This window comes from Gavia stellata, chromosome 3, assembly GCF_030936135.1.
Source record: "Gavia stellata isolate bGavSte3 chromosome 3, bGavSte3.hap2, whole genome shotgun sequence".
NCBI lineage: Eukaryota > Metazoa > Chordata > Aves > Gaviiformes > Gaviidae > Gavia > Gavia stellata.
In genome coordinates this window covers 35654856-35671217 of record NC_082596.1, presented here as the reverse complement: position 1 = coordinate 35671217, position 16362 = coordinate 35654856, and the positions used below count along the sequence as shown (strand labels likewise).

At 43.7% G+C, this 16362-nt stretch overlaps 1 protein-coding gene across 2 annotated transcripts in view; it reads right to left on the bottom strand.

Annotated features, from left to right (window-relative positions):
- The window catches only part of STAU2 (staufen double-stranded RNA binding protein 2), a 172008-nt gene extending 158626 nt beyond the window's left edge, over positions 1-13382 (bottom strand). For both annotated transcript variants that reach the window (XM_059815184.1, XM_059815185.1), the window contains exon 1: positions 13342-13382. The gene's annotated coding sequence lies outside the window, so the exon portion shown is untranslated. The remainder of the gene's footprint in view (positions 1-13341) is intronic.
- Between the last annotated feature and the right edge of the window lie 2980 nt (positions 13383-16362).

Sequence of the window (16362 nt, the reverse complement as noted above, 5' to 3'; positions counted from 1 at the left end):
GCTCCTCCATCAATTGGTTGCTTTTTGCCTTTCTAGGGGTAGTTTGCCAACAGCCAAACTGATCTAATGACTTGCTGCCATAGCAGGGAACAATCCCATGTCCTCTCTCCCCTACAGCAAAAAGCTAATACTTTTCTGTCCATCTACCACACTGAACCAGCACACACATGGGTGAGGAGGAAGATCAGAGGAGCGTCTCTGTCTGTACAGGGAGGGCCATAAACTCCTGACCTGGAGTGGGTGCAAGGAATTAGCCTTTTCAACTCCGGCTAATCAGCTTAGCTTCACTGTTAAACCGTACCCCAAAGTTCAGCTCCTTTACACTGTTCCACACAAAACCCACAATCTCATCCCCAATGATTTAATCTTCAGAAACCTGTGGCCTGTAATTTTTTTTTTTTTTTTTTACATTGTCTTACACTAGAGAAACTTAATTTCAGTGGAAATCTGGACATAGCTACCGGCTAATTAACAACTAAGTAATACATGACAGCAAGTGAAGTTAGGCCTTAATAGCATTTTACTTCCCTGAAGGGGAGGTGGGGAGGGAAATCACCAACTCTTTTATTTTGGTTATTTTGAAAAATAATTTAAAACTGAAGACAAAAACACACACAAAAAGGAAGGTGAATTGACACAGAATATTAGGGACTAATACTCAAATTCCAAGGAGCTGCAAGGCTTACAAAAAGAGGCCCCTACTTGCTCAGCACTAAACCCAGACCCTGAGGACTGACTAAATACTATAGTTACTTACAAGCAGCTTCCTTTACTGTCGAACTGGAGCAGAAGAGCATTGCAGATAAACCCCTGGGAAGGCAAGGCAGGGCTAGGTGACTGCAGCGAATGCCAGGTCAGAACACTAAATGCCATCATACTTTCAGAAAACCCAGAAGCTGCTTTTGTAAGGATATTATCATCTACACAGGAATATCCTTTGCAAACTCCTATATATGATCATTAAGAAGATTTCTAAGGAAAGGCAGGAAGGTATTTTTTTAAAAAAAAAAAAAGTAGGAAATCGAACAGATTCAAAATCTGCACCGATAACCATTTTCAGTCACTTCTTCAAACAGCATTCTCTTTTGAATTACTACATAGGACAAGCACATTAAAACAAACAAAGAAAAAGACTTAAGAAGGGGACTAGAACAGAAAAGGCTTACTCTGCAATCGAGATAGTATATGTCACAGAGCAAACCAACATAATAAGCAAACATTTTGGATGTAGTAGATTGTTTAAGCCACTACAGCAAAAGACAAGTAACTAATACGAAAAATGTGCGATCTACAAGGCCATCTACACGCAGAGTGTATCTCACACCAAAACAGTTATTCTTACTGCATGGCACTGCTGTACAGTGAGATATAAGGATTTAGGTAGGGATTAAAGACATCTATAATTTAAGTTTCCAAATATAAGCAAGGTGTCTAAGGACGATATAAGCAAGGAGTCAAAGGAAATACAGTATGGAAGTCAGTAGTCCACCCATGGAGCCATTTGAGATGTCCTAAGATATCACATCTGGATACCTGCATATTTCATCAGCTGCTACTTTAAGAAGCAAAAGTCCTCTCCCAGAAGACCCATGCCACATTTGACACTGCACGTGGCAGATGGTTCAGATAAACCCTGACATGAAAAGGCAATGAAATGGCAATAATGTATGTGTTTAAACGAATGTGTTACACCACTAGTCAATACAACCTGTGGACCCAGGGAGTTATTCAAGGTGATCAAAAAGTAGTGGAAGCTGAACACTAGACAGGATAACTTAGTGTCTCAAACTGCACTAGATGCCGAAATACAGGCAACTGAAGGCTATCCAAAGTCTACTGCCAAACTTGTCTTTGACAAATAAGCAATCATGGACCTTATTAAAGCTAACAGACACAATTACAGAAGCAAATAAAATCCCTTGCAGAGAAGTTGCCCACCTAATATATTTGCCTAAGACAGGTCTTTTTGTAAGGAATGATGGAAAACGCAGGGGTTAGGGCACTGACTGTAATTGTGCACATTTGCATGTGCAAGAGCCTAAAAACTTGTAACAAGAGGAACTTAACAGAAAGTGGAGCATATTGACAGGCAGGAATGCAACTCTTCCCTTGCTTCCCTGGCAACAGTGAAGCTGACATGAAAAAGCTGAGAAAGGAGCAACTCAGGCCACGGTGTATCTTACTGCGTACAGCAAAACTGAACAACCCCAGCCTGTACGCACAGCTAATTTTCTCTTCTAACAGAGAAATTATAGTCATGTCCTGTGTATACCGAACAGCCACTTGACTTCTCAAGTGGAGACTTCACAGGCAGACATGAAACAGAGATCCCAAGTAGAGAAACTTTATAATACTAATTTTGAACCATGATGGAAAAAATTATCGCTATTCTCACAAAACAACTTCACTGATACCAAAGATCACTGAAGCAAAGGCTGAAACAAAACAAAAAACCCAAACATCCAGAAATCCTTTAGAGAAGACAGTCTGCAACCAGAGAAAACACTTCATGGGGACAGCTGCTTGGCATCAGGGAAGTTCAGGAATCATAATTACAAAACTCCCACTTGAAATAACATGGGACATCAATCAGATTATTAACGCAAAGATTTCAATGCCAGAAGAAAACTAAAAGATAAGGAAAGTCAATCTGTTGCATCAGAAACTGAGCCAGGTGAGCATCTCAACGCTTTTCAACCTGTTTATAACCCAAAGCTCAAGGGGGAAAGATTAGGCTGTTTCATATAAATGCCCACTACTTCACAAAGATAAACTCATCAGAAAGTTTATTTGTCTCAATTTATTGTTGCTGTCCAGAAAACAGAGAAGATGATCAAAAAGCCATGGAAATTTCCAACAGCCAATATGAGCTAACCCAGTTCTCACACTGCCACAAACTTTATGCCCAGAAAAGACAGCCAGCCAGAATATTGCTTCATGGTTCAAATATGGTTTGACCCAGCCAGGATACCCTGAATTATCACAAAGAAAATGTGAAACTCCTCCATGAAAACACCAAGGTGATCATCAGAGACTTCTTTATGGAAGGCCTTCCACATCCAAAATCCATCATGTTTGAGGTATATCCAAAAAACTAGCTTACAGATGCCTATACAGTCTTACAGATCAGAGGCAGGACATCACACAAGCTCCCCAACACTAGAGGTTAATATCCTTCTTTGTATTCACCTACTGCAACTGGGAGCAACCATTAATGCAAAGGACAAAAGCTGGCTGTCCAGTATTGTAACTCCTTAGATGTCTTCCTTGCTGTGACTGTAAACTACCTATGACTTCTTGAAAACTGAAAACTTGTACCTTCCCAGACACTCTGCAAGACACAGTCATATCTGTAATGTTTTTGAAAAGATGACCTCACCTGGCCCCACAATCCTTGGATAAGGGAGAGTAGTCAATCAAGAGAGACTCCAGGCAACACTGACACAAATTAAGCTGAATTTCCAGGGCTAACTCAAAATTCACCCACACAAAACATATCAAAAGGTTCAAGGAGACAACTAATCAACTTAGTGACTCCAGAAATTGTGAACACAGAAGCTGAGACTAAAAAAATATGGAACGAATGACTGGAAATATTTTTATTTGGCTTTTTTTTTTAACTTTCTGGGATAAGTCATTCAAGTGCAACGATTTAAATATTCCACTGAGACTCAAAGACTATACAGAAATGGTTATTAGTTGCCATCGTATACAGAGGCCATCATAACCATCTTACTGCAGATGATGGGCAGGTAAACCACAGTTGCCTTAGGTTAAACAAAAATTAGTTTCTAAGCTTTTTCATTAAGAAAAATAGCTGAAAAGAAGGGAAGCCTAAGCCACTAGTTTAACAATCAATCATCAGCTTAAAAGTGCAGAAGGGGATTAAGTAAGTAAATGAAAAACCATGACTCAGACTTGACATATTGCCGCTACAGACTCGTTTGCATCACAGCTGTAATTGGTTCCTTATTTGTGATATTGGAGTCTAATCAGAGCTCCTTCCAAGAGTCCAGTTTCTTATTTAATTAGTATTTTTTAATTTCTCTCATTTATAATTCTAAAAGCTGTATTTTTTCAGATTGCACTAGCAACTAGTGGTTATATTCCTAACATCTCAAATAAGCTTTGACTGACTTTAAATTACAAAATTACAAAATACTCTTATTCTAAGTAAAACATCCCTCTAATTGTTATTTTGTTCTGAAGCAGGCAAAAATTACTTCTTGACTAAAAGTTTATTCCTTAACTACAAATTGCATATTATTAATGGAATTCAGGAAATTATCTCGTTTTTCCTTGACTGCCTGTAACAAATCACTTCTCAGATCACTTCAAGTAACAAAGCTTAGTGGAGTAGCAGAAACATGCCTTTTTCTTTGCAAAAAGTTACAGCTCTTACTACCAGCCCTCCTCACACCATAATCATTCCCCTATCATTAACAGCTACAAGATCCCCAGGGAAGGAGATTTCAGTGGACAAAGCGGTGGGTGTTGTGCTCTGTTGTTAGAAGTAGATAAAATTCTGGTTTGTGTGCCTTTTTTTGTTTTTCATGAGTGTACTTAAACACAAACAGTATTTCACAGCTAGAGTGATGAATGCCCACCTTGAAGTCTCATACAGCTTCCAAGAAGTTGCAGCTCCTAGACACAGCTGGGGTCAAATTGCCATCTCCTGTTCATGAATCACTCCTGGAGTTCCCCCTTCTCTCAGCTCTCCCATAGACACGTTTTGTAATGCTTAGATATAAGATTATTTCAACATACAGCTCATCAAACTAGCTCCCTGTTCACTGGGGGAAAGAACGGGACCTCTGCCCACAGGCATAGAGTACCTTGTCAGATCAGGAGTTCTACAATGAGTTCAAAGAGCCTCCTCCCTATTTTAAGTGCAGCTCTCCTCAGTCAATGAATAAAGGTAAAATAATTACTAAGTATTGGATTGGGTGTACCAAGTTCTCTGACTGAAGAAAAGCATAAAATCTAAGTTTTCAGCTGGAGAAAATTAACAGTTTAGAGAGGCTACGTTTGAGGGCAAGGTCATGAACTGTTGCACAATTGATGACACAAGCCTGGCTCAACAACAATGAAAACAAAGAGTCCAAAAATTAAGCAAGTAGACAGATCATATGTAGCCAGTGGCCACTAACATTGGACTCCAACAAACAAGACTGGAAGAGACATGAGCCTGGAAGAGTTTAAGAGAAAGCCAAAGGGAACAGAGCTAACCGATCCAGCCACATGCAGCAAGCAGCTATCAATGCAGACTCCTCAAGCATCCTGAGAATGAAAAGAATCATCAACAACCCAGCAAAGTACACAAGGACAGCAATGGCCTATTGATTCCTTGTAGCAAACCCATGCTTTGGACAGAAGTTATGAAGTTGTGCGATGTAACGTAGTCAAATAAATTATTTATTTTGGGAAGAAACTACAGATTATAGATTTTGACAATCCGGGAAGAGGAAAAAATCCAGGAAAAAATGCCATACTTACAGATCCTTTCAGAGTTAGCAAAGGCAGAAAACACTGAAGAAAAACTGTTGGATATATGATCAGTGCTAAACATTAGCTAAACACTGTAAACTTGCCGCACATTGAGCACACATTCTGCTGCAGCACAGAGACTACACGCATCTGGCAGGATGGCAAAAGGTTAATCTCTGGAGTTGAATCAGTGAGGAGGATACTAAACTAACAACCAACAACAGAAAGGAAGAGTGTTGGTAAAAAAGAGATTTGGTTCAAATTGAGCAAGCACACTGTGAGTGCACAGAACCAGCATGACAAAACCAGACTTTTTCCTCCAACTCCTTATGTACTAGCGGTTAGGAGTACCAAGTAGGATATATCATAAAATAGCAAATAAAAGGTCTCCATCCATATAGTTGATGATTCAGAATAACTTGTTTCCCCAGACCAAAGGAAGTTATAAGCATAAGTACTACAGGAAAAAATGTAAACAAACTGTGAATTAAAATTTGGAATTCAGTCAAGTATTTTTACACAGATAAAGAGTCAGAAATAAAATAAAGGACAAGTCTGGCTAAAAGTGCAACCTGATTCGATGGTAACATGAAACGATCCAAAATAAAAGGAAACAGCACCTAGAAATGAGTGAAAGTGAAACAGAAGTTTGCATATATGAGGAATGACAACACTGTTGACAACAGCATAGGCTCACGACTACCTGGAGACAGAATGGATGGACAGATGATGCTCTGAGCTGCCCTTTAAAGGAATACCTTTCTCATCTCTTACTGTACTTTCAGAACTGCAGGGCCATTAGCTTCAGCAGGGTAAAGTTAGCTTTTTTGACTCTGGAACCACCCTAAACCAAAGTGAAAGAACAAACTTGCTTTTCAACTTGCAGGGAGCTAATGCTTCTGTTCACTACTGAGCTAAGACTCCCATTCCTTACCTTCAAAACAAAAATCAAATACACAAAAAGCACTTCAAAAGGGAAGGACCCCGTTTTCTAGGATCTCCAACAGAACACGCACTATTTGGCTACATGTATAGGCCTAATACAGTCTCACCTCCTGCAAAAAAGGATGCTTCTTGTTAAGAAAGGGAAGAAGTGCTCTTAGCCCAGAGGCCATCCAACGTTTAGGCTGCGATGACACGCAACAGAATTTTAGGTAGAAGTGCCGACCCCAGAGTTGTGGAGCAGAGGTCTGCAATCCAGCACAATAGCAAAGACACACACTTTTGCAAAACAGAATCAGCCCCGGAACTTGAACTGCCTTGGCTAACCCTGTTCACCTGCAGTACTCTGTCCTGCCCTATCTTGGGGATATATTAGGTATATTAGCTTGATAGTAACTATGTCTCCCTTGCTCCTGTCAGCTATGAGGTGCCTGAGCACAGGTGAACAGTACCAGACAGTATTTGCAATGATAGCAAATAAAACTGCTTCTTTTTTGGTGCTAGATGTCAAAATTCCTAGTGAGCACAGAATTGGCTTAAAAGCCTTGAAAAGGTTCAAAGTACTACCGTGACCAAAAAGAAAAAAAAAAGTCAAATCCAGAATGGGTAAGTTGCTGCTTGCATCTCTTTTAAGATACTTAAAGTATGGCATTAAAGATCTGTTGTGTTAAAAGATCCATTTCACCAGCTACAGCAGCAGTTTGCTCTCATACCTGCCTGTAATGAAGGTGAATGTTACAAAGTATCAAGGGGCTCTGACCATAGCAGGATTTAAAGCAAACCAGAAAAAGAGAGTCAAAGTTTTACATATAGTTTAATGGTCATGTGAAAAAGGACCTCCAAAGCCACATCCTCTGGTGAGTTGCCACTGACAGTAATTTGTGGAATGGCCAGTTTCAGAAGAGTCCTGTAACATAACAGCTGAAGAATAATGCTTTATTAATTCTTCTCCTGGGACCTGGCAAATACCTATGGTTGCCTGCAAGTCCACATCAAGAATGTCCTCATGAATGACAACTCCATCAAGTCCATGGAAATGGGATCCAGTCCCGGCATCTTCAATGACTTTTTACTGTTTAAGGCTCTAAGTGATAAAGACTGGCCAGTTGAAGAGGGGTGAAGAAAAGATGATGTGGATCATTCTCCCTTCTGAAGAGGTCAAATCCCATATCTAACACTGTGGATTCAGCTAAGAGAGAATGTTGAGAGATGCCTCTGAGAAACCAGAGTGAGCTTTACCTGCCTCCTGATCCAGGACAAGCTTCCCATCCCCTTGCATGAATGACAGACAGCCTTAGTCGCTGTGCAGAAGCTGAAAGGACACCTATTTCATACAAGACCAGTAAGTGTGTTGCACTGAATTATAAGATGGTCAGAAGGGTTTTCAACAAAATTCCTCTGGAGTCATTAATTAAGATTCCCAGGCCTTCAGCAGGTACAAAAGGAATGTCTCTCGAGTGTATACTCTTAAGCAAAATACCTTCTGGCAATGTCACCACAGATGGAACACAGTTTGAGGCAGGCAGGTAGGTTTAAGTACTATCATCAGGTACACAAGACTCGAACAAAAAGCAGAGAAAACATTTTCCACAGTCTGGAGAGGAAAAAGCCCTGCAACCTAGTATCCAGGACTGAAGAAGGATCAGAAGGGGGGGAAAAAAATAAAACAACAACAACAAAAAAGAGCACACGACTTTTCAACAAGAAATTTTAGATTATTTCTTGTTCCTATCTCGACTAACAAAGCCAAAGCTCCCACAGACTTTGTTATTTCATTTCTTTATTTGTATCAATACAACTGGATATGCAACAAATTGACCAAACACTGCTCTGTATCAGCTCTGCACTTTCACCTTGGGAACAGTGTATCTTGATTTCTTCCCTTCAAAATGTATCCATTGTATGGGTGACATGAAAGAAGCGCTCTGTCACTTCCATCCAGTTACTCATCCGGACAACTTCAGTTACTGACATCAATCTGCACATTTAGTATATTGAAATTTCCTTATATTTGTATAACGCTACTTTTTTTAACTGGGTTTACTGTATAAGAAACTGGAAACTACAAATACATAATGGCTGCCAAAAATAAGAAACTAAGACTAGCAACAGCAATAAAAATTAGGTTCCTCATCTCTTAAATAACTCTTCTTGTTCCAACAGGTGACCATTTCCATTGCAAGAAACTTCCCCAGAAAATCTGGTCTCTTACACTCAAAAACGTCTCCTTCAGCCTGGAGGCAAACAGCCTCCTCAGATCTGGCAAGCAGCGAAAGTGGAAGTGTGACCACTGCCGATACGATCCTTTGGAAGTTTTCCAAAGATGAGACTCTAAACATACCCTTCGAGTGTGGTACTATGGTAAACATCTTAGCAAGCTGTCTTTTCCCAGAAACTAAGGATAGCAGGTTAACCCATACTCACCATAGTACTTAGCTGCTGGCTATCACAGGGGACATCCCCAAACACCAACGGGAATCTGTGCGCAAATATTGATTTCTAATTAGTCTAAAAAGAGCCCCCACCATAATTTTAATGGCAACTAAATTAGAAGATTATGGGGATACAGTAATATACTGAAGTCACAAAATCAAATACCTTAATATGCAAAAAAAGGTGTCATTTACCAGGGGAAAAAAAAAATCAATTTTCATAGTTCGATTTTATTTGGTTAAGTATCAATAAATTTGTAATGTACTAGTGATGTACTACACACAAGTGTATTTGACTAAAGCAAAAGAAAAGATGCGGTACGAGGCAGGTGAGCACACTGTGACCCTGTACTACAGATTTCACTATGGGGAAACTTTCCAAGCACTACCAGTTTAAAAAGAAAAACCACAAAACAGTTGCTGTTGAGATGAAGTATGAACAAACTTTAGCAGCTACAGACATGCATGTGACTTTAGTGTTACACTACCACAGATGGTTTTTCAAAATTCATTTTTAGATTAGGAGTTGTGACAAGCAATTTTTTTATTCTAAATAGTTTCCAGAACAATGCCTGACAAGACATCTCTCAGATTTTTACTGAACTCTTGATCTTTTAATGCAGACATACTTTGGATAATGCTGATCATGACTGGTTGCTGACAATGAGCAGACGCCTTAAATGCAAAGCCCTTGACTCTTTTTATATATATATATATATATATATAAATATAAAAACTATATTATACACGGGTTCCGTTTCCTCTCTTCCCAGAGCTTGTCACATGCTCCTACCAACTCTGTTCCCACCCTTGCACCATATATCCTCTCCCCTCTGAGCTAAACTGCCAGCCCCATTCCCTGACCTGCCTTCGCAGGACCCCAGCCTCGTGCTTTATATGCCCCTCAACCAAATCGAAAACCCTGCCTTATCCTGACCTGCTGGTTTCAGAGACTGCGTATATGGTACCTGTCAGCGAAGAGCAAGCAGATGAAAGAGGGGTGGTGGGGTGAGAGGCCCAGGCAGGGCCTCTGGCAGCTCGATCCTCACACGTGTGTATTCGCAAGTGTTAACGCGCTGAAACCAGCAACAGGAAGGGCCAAGAAGCATGAAGGCAGAAAGGGGTAGCAGGGATTCCTAGTTTCCCATGTGGATTTTGACATCAGTACCCACAGCAGCTTTAAGAGAGCCATTCTCTGCCTCTGTTTCTCTTCCTCTTTTTGGAAGAGACAGAAAAATTCAAGAACTATTGTGAAAAATACAGGCTATGCATGACACAAAGATTAGAAAAGCAAAATAATTGGTTCTAGCAAAAGACAGGCCTAACTCTTATCTTATAGATCTTGCTGTTGCTGATAGGAAATCAATGCAAGCAGGGGAAGGAAAAGTGAAGCTTTGGAGGCTTATTAACAGAAGTTACGTTGTTACAGTTATCCTGAAAAGAGATAGAGTTAGGTCCTTCCCTACCACATCAGTGTGACCCATGTGAGGAAGTAGGCACTTGACTCTCCCAATGGGAAAAAATCTGTGCGCATGTTATGTATACATGTGTTTATGAAGTATACACCAAAAAAATTGGCATTAATAACTGCACACTTTATAAGGCCTGCTCTCCAATGGTATGATATTATAAGATTATGTATTTCGGGCTGAAGGACTGGACGTAATTGATAAGAGTTTTTTCAGTCTTTTCAAAGACTGACAAATCAATAGTCACGTATTTCGTGCAGGTCAAAACAAACTGTCTAGATAGAGCATGACAGGTGCAGCTTTCCTAATGGTTGGAGAAGCAGTCTTGGAACCGGAGGATCTGCTTCACTACAGCCTGTTGCCTAACCTTCCCAAGGTCACTTTTCACGACACTAGTATTTGATTCACTTCCCGCATTCACACCAATGTAAACCAGGATTACAGTGGAGTTATATTTATAAACCTGTGTAGGAAAATCAAGCCAAATATTTGCCCCCAAGGAAGGGGCTGATCGAGTTAAGTGCTTATTTAAACTTGGTCAAGTCAAAGATGGGAATAAACTTTTTAGTAGGGCCTGTAGTGATAGGACAAGGGGTAATGGTTTTAAACTAAAAGAGGGTAGATTTAGACTAGATACAAGAAAAGAAATGTTCTACAATGAGGGTGGTGAAACACTGGTACAGGTTGCCCAGAGAGGCGGTAGATGCCCCATCCCTGGAAACAGTCAAGGTCAGGCTGAACGGGGCTCTGAGCAACCTGATCTAGTTGAAGGTGTCCCTGCTCATTGCAGAGGTGTTGAACTAGATGACCTTTAAAGGTCCCTTCCAATCCAAACTATTCTGTGATTCTATGATTAAAACACCTCTGATCAGGTTTTCCTGCAAGTGAAATTAGGAAGTTCCTTTACAAACTACTTTCACAATTCAGGATATAAAATTGTTCAAATTTACTATTATTTTGACATAATTCTTGGGGGACAAGGTAGCTTAAGCTGGCAACAAGATATATAAAGACTTTGGCCTCCAGACTACAGCCTGAACTGAACCCAAGCTGAATGACTTCTGCTAAAGCTGAGCAACATCGCTGAAAAGTTCTCTGCAAAGCAAAGAAAATCTGAACTGTTCCTTCCCCTCAAAAATTATGAACAAGCAGGCAGTCTCAATCCTGTTCCTAGCTGTCAGCAACAGGAATCTTAGCAAAGACAGGCAAGACCAGAAATCTCTGTTTCCAGGAGTTTTTCTAGGGCAAAGCTAAGATCAGCAGCTTGAAATCAGTACTGGAAAACTGACACTGCTGCTGGCTTTCTAGAAAAAAGATTTCATTCAGAAAACTCTCAGCCTGGCACTGTTTATAGGCAGCAACATCACAACAAAACCTGTACAGAACCTCCCTGTATATATTAAATGGCTTAAATACATTAATACTATTAGACTGGTGTAGTCTGCTAACCTGCAATTACCACACAGCTCAGGAAGACCTTATTCCTGCACAGCTTGATGCCACTAGTAACATAAGCGAGATACAGCAACATACGCTCGCTTACAGAAATGCAACTACACCTAGTTACACCAGGGCAAGTTGTCTTGCTGGTGCTTTGCAACGCCGTGGTCATTCATGCACATTCCTCAGTACTCTTCAAGACAGTATTTCACACAAAGAGAGGGGCTACAACAGCAACACTTCATCTACTCTTTCATACAATACAAACTTTCTTTTAGTACCACGTCAGTTGCACGGGGAGCATTCCAAGCACGCCCGAGAAGCTTACATCCTGGTATTCACAGAAACAGCTTGCTGGCCATAAGGCAACCCCGGGCAGATGCACTGTGGGGAAATGCTTTGCTTGGGTATCACTGGCTTGGGAGGTGGGACCCTGAGCACTACAAGGCAAACAGCTCCACTGCGGGATTCGCCCTCCCAGCGTGCCCCAAGCAGCCCACGCTGCTCCTGTCCCAGGAGGGCACGGCTGTGACTTCCAGGCCTGGCTGCGATCGAGATGAACTTTCTCCCATCAGAGAGACCTGGGAAATGCCACCAGCCCCCTGAGCGGCCTGAGCTAGGCTGTTTAACAGCAATGTCTCCCTGGGTCCCACCCCCACCTCAACGACAGCTCCAAAGCCCTCGTGCTAGGCGAAGGCCGGTAAACTGCCCCTCGCTTCGTGGAAGAGACGCCGACATCCATTTTGGGAGCGGGAGAGCCCAGTCCTGCTGGCAAAGTTTCGGGCCCTGTCCGAAGTTTGGGGGGCAGCGCAAAATGAGCGAAGCAAGGGCGATTTAACACGGCGTAGAAAAACGCGGCGGCCGAGCTGCGGGGTCCGCGCCGCGGACCGGGTGAGGAATGCCCGACGCCCCTCGCGAGCTGCCACCGAGCGCCCCCGAGGCCGCGCACCTCAGCCCGGCGTCGCCGAGCCCGAGAGGGCAGGCAGGCCCGGGGCGGGCCAAAGGACGAGGGGCAAGTTCAGGTCGCACCCAACTACTTCCCGAGGTCTGAGGCAGGGCAGGCCCGGCGCGATCCCCGCCGAGCCCAGCCCCACCGCACGGCCCGGCCCTGCCGGCCGCGGCCCGGCCTTGGCGCAACGGCCGCTGCCAGTAGCCGGACTCGGGGCGAGCTGCGGAGGGGTCTCCTCCACAGCCCCCGGAGGCGGCTGCGCTGGGGCGGCCCACCTGTGCCCCCGCCCGCCCGCCCGCCTCCTCCGCCTTCAGCGGGTGGCTGAGGGCGGGCGGGGGCCCTGGGGCGGATGGCGAGGTCGGTGCCTCCCCCCCCGCCGACGCGGATCGGGCCAGCAGCGCCGTGGCGCAGAAGTGCCTGCCCGGCCCCGGGGAGGTGGGGAGCGCCGAGGGGCCGGCGGAGCCCTCGCCCCGGCGGGAGGAGGGAAGAGACGCAACGGGGACTCGGACATCGTGGCTGAAGCAGCCCCCTCCCCTCCGGCCTGGCCCGGCGCGGCTCCCCCCGTCCCACAGCCTCCCCACCCGGCGGCGGGGCGCGGGGCCGCCGCCGCGGGCCCGGTTACCTGCTTCCCGGGGACACTTTGGAGACGCCTCCAACATCGGCAAACACTAAAGAGAACTGACCCCGCCGCCGCGGCGGCCGCCGCCGGCCCCAACCACTCCGCTCCCCCCCCTCCCGCTGCCGCCCCGCCTCGCCGCCTCAGCGCCGCCCGCCACCCCCCCGCCGGCCTCCCCCGCCTACTCCGCCACCGCCCCCGCCGCGCCCCGCCGCCCGCGGAGGGCTCCCGGCGCCGGGCCGGGCCTCGCTCCCCCCCGCTCCCGCGGCACGAATGGCCCCGTCCGCGTCCCTTTCCCGGCACGGCGAGGCGGCGCCGCAGCGCCCCTAGCGGCGGCGCGGGGCGCTGCTCCCCTCCGCGGCGCCCACCCGCCCTCAGGCCCGGCGGGGCCCGCGGCTGCCCGGGCTCCCCTTCCCCCGCGGGGCCGGGGGAAACGCTGCCTCGGGGGTGCCGCGGGAACCGCGCGTCGGCGAGGCGGAGCGGCCCCGGCACCGCCGGGTAGGTAAGCCCCAACGCGGCCTCGCTCCCCCGGCCGTCGGCTGGGTGCTACGAGAGGAGCAGCAAGGGGGTCATTTCATTTTGTAAATAGCCTCGCAAGATTTTACCTCTGTTTCTCATCTTTTCTGACCCCTACTGGCTGTTTCCTGAAAGCCGCCGTCTGCCCTGCATCTCTCGAAAAGAGATTAAGCTGTAAGGAGCAAAACAGCGAGGCTGAACGCAAGGAAAAAGAAAGTAATGGCTTGCAGTGACAGAGGGAGAGGTGGATAAACGGAATTCAACACGACCGAGGACCGGCTTTATCCCCCCCCCGCCCAGCTGGTGTTACTCTTCTCACTCTACCCTGGACTGCGTAACTCTCAAAGCGTGGTTTCACACTCCACTCCTTTCCCTTCCAAGACAGCAGTTTTCAGAGGAAGGCAAAAACCTCGTAAACACGACTTATGTAAAAAATTTTGTTCTCTGCAGAATGTGTTAGATCGAGTCATGTTTCTCCCAGGATGGCGAAGGGGAGGATAACTGATGTAGCTGCCCTACAGCTACCTGGAGAGAGGCTGCAGAACAGCCCCAGGCAGGCAGGGCGCCCATAGCACAGGGGCCCAGGTTGGCTGCAAAACCTCCCTCCTTACACGTTGCCAGGGCTCAGCTAGATACAGCCATGGCTCACTTGGTGCATTTTTTGGGCAGCCTTATTTCTGTGCCCTTCCAACCAATACCAGGCCTATGGTCCCACCGTCAGAAAGTATTTACCTTGTTGCCTTCTTTCAGGTTTTTGCATGTCCCCTAGAGAAGGCCGAGCTGGACAGAGGAAATAAAAAAAACCAAAGCACTTACCAGTCAGATTTGGGGATATGCAAAATTGAGATTAAAGGCTAAATAGTTTCTTGAAGTCTTCCTTTAAATTAGAAATTAATAGAAGAATAAAAAAGGGGGGGGGGGGTGGAATCAAAGAAATTAATTCCTGACCATCTTTAGCACTTAAAAGATAACATTCAAATTCTTTATCTCAAAGTAATCAAAAGTTTATTGTCCATTAAAAAAAGAAGGCTTCTGAGTGTAATCCACAATCTGCCTGATTTAGTTTCTAAAAATCTGCTTTCTTGACTGGCTCAAGTAATTATTTGCCAAGTAAGACAAACCAGAAATTTTTAAATCCATGACAAAGCCAGGTAGAAGCATCAGAACTTGAAGCTATGAATTTCCTACCTGATTTGCATGACTGCAATAACAAAACTCTTCAGGCTTAGAAACAAAACCAGATTTTTTTGGGGGAAAGCTTCCTATGTCTTTTTTACTAGGCAATTGGATTTTAATGTTCCCTGTGAGAGTTAGAACATTAGATATACCAAATGTAATTTAAAAAACAATAGATACTTAAGTCACGATCAGAACGAATCCAGAGTTCGTATTTCCTCCAGTATCTGTTATTCCATGAGATTATTATTATTTTTTTTAATCATGACTTGAAACAAGTGGTGGATCAGTATGAAAACTGAGCAAAAAAGAAAAATATGTAGCCTGACAGGATTCCCAAGCGCTCATGGTATAGACACACTCTAAGAGCTTATAGCCCAGCTGTATTATGAGTATCTAAGTGATAGCAAGGGTTTATTTATGCTAACAGAAGACTAATATGACATTTGCAACTTGTTTAAACACACTTTGGGAACTCAGCATTTGCTAAGACAGTTCTATACATACCCTGTATTCAGCCGTAGTAGTTTGTCATCCTCCCCTCCTTATTCCTCCGTTGTTTAGTTTGATGTTTCTGAGATTCCTTATCCCTTATGTCATTTCATTTAAGAACTGAGCACAGAAATACACAGTACAATACAATTTCTTATGTATTCTTCTGATATAATTTAGCAATGGATAATAATGCAAGTACTTTTCATAAGGCCACTAAAAGTTTTTGTGTAAGTAAAGTTCATTCAGATGCTGAATCATGATGATGTCTATAAGTTTGTAGGGGGGTTTTGTTTGTTGTTGTTTGTTTTTTATTTATGTAAAATTCTACTTTTTACTTCACTTACTGTTAGTAGTTTGAAGAACAACCCTATAGTATAGCATATACTTAGTATCGGTGTACCCAGCAGAAAAACGCATTCAATGAATGTCAGCATCAGGTTACAAGGGAGGTTTTCTGAACCTTCCGAAACAGATATAATTCCAACAGGCCTCTAAAATCTCCCATCTGTGCTATTATCTCAATACCTAACATTTTTATAATATTACTATTACTACACAGCTAAAAGCTTAGTTTAAAAACATATCTTGAAATATATGTATCAACTCAGAAGAGTCTCATATCTTACATATTCTGTGCTGCAAATGGCATATAGCTGAAAGAAAACAGAATACAAAAGAGCAAATTTTATCCAAAAACTTACCATATATTTTAAATACACTGACTGATGACTTGTGGATTAATTTTGTCCAGGTATAAGACAAAGGATCAAATATTTTATAATAATTTTAAGTCCATGGTAGTATTTTGCTTTTTAATAAGTTTCCTACATGATTGGAGCT